A 9,033-nucleotide genomic window follows, 5' to 3' on the forward strand; every position below is an offset into this window, starting at 1 on the left:
TCAAAATGTTGAGTTCATATAAAACATGAAGCATGAGGTGTATTTATCGATACTGACACTACTAGAACATAAATTTCACTGACATTAACATATCAGACACACCTTGCGTGAATTCCAAAGCATTTGCCTCTTGTACAGCACTCTGATTGTCTTTTTGTCTCCAGAATACATAAAAATGTGTTTTAGACTTATAAGTATTTCAGATTATCTATAGTTCGCAATTGGAGGTGTTAGTTGATACAGTTACTTCTAAATATGGTAAATAAAACATCTGTCTGTATTTGCATTTCCCCACGCGTAACAAATTATCATAAGTTAAATATGAGAAAAAGAAAGCTATTTACAAACCTTTATCCCCTATACAAAATGATTTATATCTATATATAGATACATATCCGCCATGAAAGCTAATACAATCATTCAGTGCAGAACACTCTTCGCCTGACCACATGTGAAACTTCGAGTGATACCATTAGCGAAAAGAAGAAAAAGGTCTAGGGGACGCTACTTTGATAGTGTGTGGCAAATGGCAATTTGGATTGAACAGGACGACACACTTGGGTAGTCCGTGCCATTGTGTCTATCCATTGTACCAAGGTGGCGTAGATGGTTAAATCATCTGCGTAGTAATCAAGAGACCCATGTTCGAATAGCGGCATCAGTATAATTTTTCATTTGTTGCAAGTGAATTCTTTCACTGTCGGAATGCGACAGAGATCGGAATTTCTCATTTCTGAAAAAAATACTATCATTTAACTGATGGATGTGTGTAAAGAATTGATCTTTTACTGGAAGGTATTTTATCAAAAAAATTTTATACTGAACACTCCAGTCATCAGTGGTGCTATAACTGTGAACCACTATACTATTCTATCCACAGTGTAGCAGATTCACCTCAGTATCTGCCAAAATAGGTACTGAAAATAGTTTTATGTGCTTCAATTACAATTTCAGTTCCCACCAAAAGCAATTAATATGCAGTAAGATGAGATTAATGTAAAAGAGATGGTCAAGTCTGAGTAGAACTCACGCACTGAGGGTTCTGTACGAGCATGATTATGATGCAGACATTTCACCCATTCCAGGAATCAAGAATCTATTACCAAAAACGTGACTACAACTTACAGTTCATGTTTGCATGCAGTAATAACTTTCAGTTATTCTTTTGACGGATGATGTATGCAATATAAGTTCTAATGGCAAAAATGGATTGTTTGTGTGATATAATTGCATTTTAACAATTTTTTGATTTTTTTCCTTTACTTGTGATGTGAAACCTTGCTTCTTGAACAAACTTAATGACTCCAAGTCAGCGGGATCCACGCTACTGATTTTGATGAGTGAGTTGGCAACTATTTAAATATGTGATATAAATGACCATATCTTTTGACCGCACTGACACAGAAGCTTAAATATTATACACCGCCAAGGGACCATAGACCTTAGAATGCGACAGAAATTTCAGTGTGACACATATGCCAGTTCCTGAAAAAAGGTTCTTAGCAGGCAGACAGACTTGCCAGCCTAGCTATCCTATAAGGGTTCCGTTTTTACCTATTGAGGTACAGAACCCTAAAAATCTGAAGTCATGAATTGCTTTGTGCCATTTATAGTATATTCATTTAATAAAAGTATTACAGCTTATATTAATTAATGTATGGGGAGTTGGAATGCCGGAAAATGGAAAAAATTCACATTTTCAGTTTTTAACCTTATAACTTAATTTGAAATTTTCTGCTTAAAATGGTGCAAAATTTGTTAAGAAATTCCAATTGGAAGTATTTTTATTTAATTTTTCAAAATTACATGTGCGCCCAGCAAAGTTACCCATCTTGTGATTTGTACACATTTAAATCTTCGCATTTCCGAAAACATTACATATAGAAGGCTGTGGATTTCACTCTTCAGTTGTAGAATCTTTGATCCTTCCATAGGTACCATTGTTTTTACGACTAGCTGTGTTTATTGTTCAGTTTTTGATCTGTGAGTGTTTGTTTTGAGCCTCGAGTTTAGTTTGTCGCTCATTTGGAGTTTGTTATCTGTCTTGTTTTGACTTTCAGTGGTGAGTGCGTAGTTTCTACGATGCCTAGGAGTGCATCATTATTTAAAAAGCGAAAGTTTCGCGGTAATAGATTTACAAATAACGTTTGTTCAAGTGATTCTGCTTCAGCACCTGTTGATGCTGGTGAAAGTTCTGACGTTTGTACAGCTGAGATGTGTGAAGGAGACACGCCCACCAGTGCATCAAAAAAGAAGTTATCAAACTGTGCAAGTGAAATTACAGATGAAGCTTCTAATGAACAATATGTTTTAGTCGACTTTCCTGTTTTTACTGAGTTTATGAAGAAATGTTTGTGTTGTAATCTTTGTGGAGGTTCTTTTGATATGAACATAACAAAATCTATAGGACTTTCCTGCAAAATTGCTATAGTTTGTGCCAGTTGTGAAAATGAGACCTGTTTTTGGAGCTCTAAAACATGCAGTAGCAATTTGTTTGAGAGTAATATCAGGCTAATGTATGCAATGAGAGCAATTGGTAAAGGACATACTGCTGCTCAAACATTTTGTGCCATAATGAATCTTCCACCTCCACCTGCTAAAATTGACAATTACACTGAAGTGATAGGAGATGCTGTTCAGTCTGTAGCAGATTTATCAATGAAAGCTGCTGCCAGTGAAGCAAAATATATAAATGAAGGAAACCCAGATATCCCTGTTGCTTTTGATGGAACCTGGCAGAAAAGGGGTCACACATCCAAAAATGCTGTTGCTACTGTTACTAGTGTGGACAGCGGTAAAGTTTTGGACTATGAAGTGCTCACTAAACATTGTTACCATTGTGCATCTGGTAAGATAGAAGCAGCTCACATATGTAGCAAGAATTATGAAGGTACGAGTGGAGGCATGGAGGCTGCCGCTGCTGTGAAAATGTTTAGCAGATCAGAAAAAGAACGGGGAGTATTTTACACAAAATTCCTTGGAGATGGGGACTCCAAGGCATACAAAAGTGTTACAGAATCCATGCCATATGTCAATAAGACAATAACTAAACTAGAATGTGTCGGTCATGTTCAGAAACGAATGGGCACTCGTCTAAGGAAACTGAAACAGAATCTGAAGGACAAAATTTTGTCAGATGGTAAAACCATTAGAGGTCGCCTGTCAGATAAAATTATAAATGAATTACAACAATACTATGGTATGGCAATAAGAAATAATGCAAATAATTTGCAGGAAATGAGACAAGCTGTATGGGCCACATATTTACATCGATCATCAACTGATGATAATCCTCAACATTTTGCTTGTCCAGATGGTCCTCAGTCATGGTGCAATTATAGAAAATCTCAAGCTACTGGGGATCCTTATCACCATAAAAATTATATTCCATTGGCTGTTATGGAAGTAATTAAACCAATATATAGAGACTTGGGGCATCCTGATCTTCTGCGAAAATGTCTTCATGGTTGTACCCAGAATCAAAACGAGTCGTTCAACAACCTCATTTGGACTCGTGTACCTAAGAATGTATTTGTTGGGATAAAAACATTGAAATGGGGAGTCAGTGATGCTGTTATTTCATTCAATGATGGTCATATGGGTAGGCTAAAGGTCATGGCAAGGCTCGGCATTGCTCCTGGTATCAACACCATCAGAGGTCTTCAGCTTCTGGACAGCGTGCGAGTAAGGAAGGCTCAGTATGCAGCTGAATTTAATACAAAAAAAGCAAGGGCAGCAAGGAGAAGAAAGCTTCTAGGTGAAGAAGAAGAACTAGAAGATGACCCTGATTACTCTGCTGGACACTTTTGATAATAGAATAAAAGGTATTTGTGAATTTTCATAATAAATTACTTTAATCGCATTTTCTGGCATTTGACATTTTTAGTGTTACATGTACCTTTATCTCATAAACCACTCAACCAACAACATTCAAATTTTCAGAAATGCTGCAAAACAGTTCAAAGAGGCCACTGAACTAGAATCATGACAAGAACTGGCTTATTCTCTGAACTAGGGAAGTTTATGTTATACTTTTTCCAATAAAAAATGGCTTAATGGTAAAAAATTCATAAATACTATACCAACAAAAAGAAAACATTGGTTCTAGTTCAGTGGGCTCACAATATATGCTGAAAACCTCTGCCAGAATTTCAAAGTTCTGAAGATAATAGTTCCAAAGAAAAAGGTACACAAAGTTAGCAAATTTAACATTGGCGAGATAGGGCATTCCGACTCCCCTTACACAATTTACACTTCTCTACAAAAACATTAAGGTACGTTTCATTTGGACCATGTTTATATAATCAACGTTCTACCGATTATCATGCGTAATGCTTTTCTCTAACACTAATGTTAAGTCACAGATGTTTTCTGTACTACCTTCTTTTACTTTGTACTCTTTTTGGGTTGGGTTGGGTTGTTTGAGAGAAGAGACCAAACTGCGAGGTCATCGGTCTCATTAGATTACGGAAGGACGGGGAAGGAAGTCGGCAATGCCCTTTCAAAGGAACCATCCTGCATTTGCCTGGAGCGATTTAGTCAAATCACGGAAAACCTAAATTAGGATGACCGGACGCGGGAGTGAACCGTCGTCCTCCCGAATGCGAGTCCAGTGCTAACCACTGCGTCACCTCGCTCGGTCTACTCTTTTAGATCACGTCATTCTTTTACTTCATTTCTGTCGTTCCCAGACATTTTGCGCTTGTGTTCATGATATGTGTATTCAGCTGTGGTCTGTTCTGTGTTGTTGTTGTTGTGGTCTTCAGTCCTGAGACTGGTTTGATGCAGCTCTCCATGCTACTCTATGCTGTGCAAGCTGCTTCACCTCCCAGTACGTACTGCAGCCTACATCCTTCTGAATCTGCTTAGTGTATTCATCTCTTGGTCTCCCTCTACGATTTTTACCCTCCACGCTGCCCTCCAATACTAAATTTGTGATCCCTTGATGCCTCAGAACATGTCCTACCAACCGGTCCCTTCTTCTTGTCAAGTTGTGCCACAAACTCCTCTTCTCCCCAATCCTTTTCAGTTCCTCCTCATCAGTTATGTGATCTACCCATCTAATCTTCAGCATTCTTCCGTAGCACCACATTTCGAAAGCTTCTATTCTCTTCTTGTCCAAACTATTTATAGTCAATGTTTCACTTCCATACATGGCTACACTCCATACAAATACTCTCAGAAACGACTTCCTGACACTTAAATCTATACTCGATGTTAACAAATTTCTCTTCTTCAGAAACGCTTTCCTTGCCATTGGCAGTCTACATTTTATATCCTCTCTACTTCGACCATCATCAGTTATTTTGCTCCCCAAATAGCAGAACTCCTTTACTACTTTAAGTGTCTCATTTCCTAATCTAATTCCCTCAGCATCACCCGACTTAATTCGACTACATTCAGTTATCCTCGTTTAGCTTTTGTTGATGTTCATCTTATATCCTCCTTTCATGACACTGTCCATTCCGTTCAACTGCTCTTCCAAATCCTTTGCTGTCTCTGACAGAATTACAATGTCATCAATGAACCTTAAAGTTTTTATTTCTTCTCCATGGAGTTTTATACCTACTTCGAGCTTTTCTTTTGTTTCCTTTACTGCTTGCTCAATATACAGATTGAATAACATCGGGGATAGGCTACAACCCTGTCTCACTCCCTTCCCAACCACTGCTTCCCTTTCATGTCCCTCGACTCTTATAACTGCCATCTGGTTTCTGTACAAATTGTAAATAGCCTTTCGTTCCCTGTATTTTACTCCTGCCACCTTCAGAATTGGAAAGAGAATATTCCAGTCAACATCGTCAAAAGCTTTCTCTAAGTCCACAAATGCTAGAAACGTAGGTTTGCCTTTTCTTAATCTAGCTTCTAAGATAAGTCGTTGGGTCAGTGTTGCCTCACGTGTTCCAATATTTCTATGGAATCCAAACTGATCTTCCGCGCGGTCGGCTTCTACCAGTTTTTCCATTCATCTGTAAAGAATTCGCGTTAGTATTTTGCAGTTGTGGCTTATTAAACTGATAGTTCGGTAATTTTCACATCTGTCAACACCTGTTTTCTTTGGGATTGGAATTATTATATTCTTCTTGAAGTCTGAGGGTATTTCGCCTGTCTCATACATTTTGCTCACCAGATGGTAGAGTTTTGTCGGGGTTGGCTCACCCAAGGCTGCCAGTAGTTCTAATGGAATGTTGTCTACTCCTGGGGCCTTGTTTCGACTTAGGTCTTTCAGTGCTCTGTCAAACTCTTCACGCAGTATCATATCTCCCATTTCATCTTCATCTACATCCCCTTCCATTTCCATAATATTGTCCTCATGAACATCGCCTTTGTGTACCCTCTATATACTCCTTCCACCTTTCTGCTTTCCCTTCTTTGCTTAGAACTGGGTTTCCATCTGAGCTCTTGTTATTCATACAAGTGGTTCTCTTTTCTCCAAAGGTCTCTTTAATTTTCCTGTAGGCAGTATCTATCTTACCCCTAGTGAGGTAAGCCTCTACATCCTTACATTTGTCCTCTAGCTATCCCTGCTAAGCCATTTTGCACTTCCTGTCGATCTCATTTTTGAGACGTTTGTATTCCTTTTTGCCTGCTTCATTAACTGCATTCTGTATTACTGTTAAATAAAGTGTTTCGTGGAAAGGAATACATCTTTAATAATTTTTTGTTTGTTTGTGTGGGCCCACAGCAACTGTGAAGTGACTTCTCTCCGGGACTTCATCTTTATTATTTGAGACAATCTTTTAAGATTGCAAGTAGAAGATTTAATGTTGCTGACGTGCACTGAGGTGACAAAAGTCTTGGATTGCGATATGCACATATACAGATGGTGGTAGCATCACTTACACAGGGTATGAAAGGGCAGTACATTGGCGGAGCTGTCATCTGTACTCATGTGATTTCCCTGTCATTTGTACTCATATGATTCATGTGATCAGGTTTCCGTTGTGATTATGGCTGCAAGATAGGAATTAATAGACTCTGAACGCAGAATGATAGTTGGAACGGGACGCATGGAACATTCCATTTCGGAACTCGTTAGAGAATTTTCTATTCCAAGATCCACAGTGTCAAGAGTGTGCATAGAATACCAAATTTCAGGCGTTACCTCTCACCACGGATTATGCAGTGGCCAACGGCCTTAACTTAATGATCGAGAGCAGCGGAGTTTGCATAGAGTTGCCACCGCTAATATAATTCGTCACTGCATGGAATGACGGCAGAAATCAAAGTGGGACATACGACGAACGTACCCTGTAGGACAGTGCGGCCAGGTTTTAATGCGCCATGGCAGTAGGCAACCTACGCGAGTGCCTTAGCTAACAGCGCACATTGCCTGCAGTCCCTCTGCTGGGCCGGCCGGTGTGGCCGTGCGGTTCTAGGCGCTACAGTCTGGAGCCAAGCGGCCACTACGGTCGCAAGTTCGAATCCTGCCTCGGGCATGGATGTGTGTGATGTTCTTAGGTTAGTTAGGTTTAATTAGTTCTAAGTTCTAGGTGACTGATGACCTCAGAAGTTAAGTCCCATAGTGCTCAGAGTCATTTGAACCATTTGACCCCTCTGCTGGGCTCGTGACCATAAAGGTCTGACGCTAGACGACTGGAGAACTGTGGACTGGTCAGTTGAGCTCCGATTTCAGTTGGTAAGAGCTGAAGGAGTGTGACACAGACCTCACGAAGCCATGAAACCAAGTTTTCAACAAAGCACTGTGCAACTTGGTGGTGGCTCCATAATGGTGTGGGCTTTGTTTGTATGGAATGGACTGGGTTCTCTGGTCCTCCTGAGCCGATCATTGGCTGTAAATGGTTGTGTTCAGCTGCTTGGAGACCATTTGCAGCCATTCATGGACTTCATGTTATCAAACAACGATTTCATGTCACCGGCCCACTATGTTTGCAATAAGTTTGAAGAACATTCTGTACATTTCAGGCGAATCATTTGGTCAGTCAGATCGCCTGACACGAATCCCATCGAATATTTATTGGGGGTAGTAGAGAGGTGAGTTTGTATGCAACATCCTGCACCAGCAACATTTTCGCAATTATGAACAGCTATGGATGCAGTATGGTTCGACGTTTATGCAGGGAACTTCCAACGACTTGTTGACCTGCTGCACTAGGCCGGGCAAAAGGAGTTACGACTCGACATCAAGAGGTATACCGTGACTTCTGTCACCTCACTGTATGTTCAAAAATAATGCCTTTAGTAGTAATTTCAGTATAAGTCATCGAATTATATATGAAACTGACTAACAAGCTTGACAGCATATTTTGGCTTTACTGAGTATGGATTCAGTGTGTCAGTCTTCCCTCCTTATAGTAATGTGTGTCAAAATTCTTGCCACTAGCAACTGGATGGATGACCATCCGGATCCACTGAGTGCTTTTGGCAGGCGGGCTGAGCTCAGTCCTTCACGGGCCAATGGAGGAGCTTCTTGATTGAGAGAGCTGACAACGGCTGGGGGAGTGGTGTGTTGACCGCATGCCCCTCCATATCTGCAGTCAGTGACCCCTATCGGCTCAGGATGGACGTGGTGTTTGCTCAGTACTATTGGGACTTCCGAGACCGATTTGGACAGATTTTTTGAGCTTTATAGTATCATTCTTATTGGATGGTAACGAGCAAATGTTTCATATTTTAGCACTCGTTTCACTTTCATTAGGGTCAATACACAATGTTTTAATTACTCTGTGAAAAATTTTTATCAGGATCTGTGAAGATAAAATGTTTGATACGGTGCTTCAGAAGCTGCTGCTGTTGGTCAAAAACAGTAATCAAGCAAGGAAACATTTTCTGAAAAACGTTTACTACTCTGTAACAAATACGTTATTTCAGTGCCTGTGTTGTTCAAAAGTAAGATGCAATGTTCCTCCCGTCGTGCATGCGTTTAAGGCACTCCATTTAAAGGAAGCAGTAAATCCAGTGTACTATTAGCCAGTCAAATTTGACAATACCACTAATAAATTACTTGGAATAGAAAGACTACTTAAACTGGCTTCATGAAATATTCAAGGTTTAATGCTTAAAGAAGCAGAA

The sequence above is a fragment of the Schistocerca serialis genome, chromosome 6 (genome assembly GCF_023864345.2).
Source record: "Schistocerca serialis cubense isolate TAMUIC-IGC-003099 chromosome 6, iqSchSeri2.2, whole genome shotgun sequence".
NCBI classification, from domain to species: Eukaryota; Metazoa; Arthropoda; class Insecta; order Orthoptera; family Acrididae; genus Schistocerca; species Schistocerca serialis.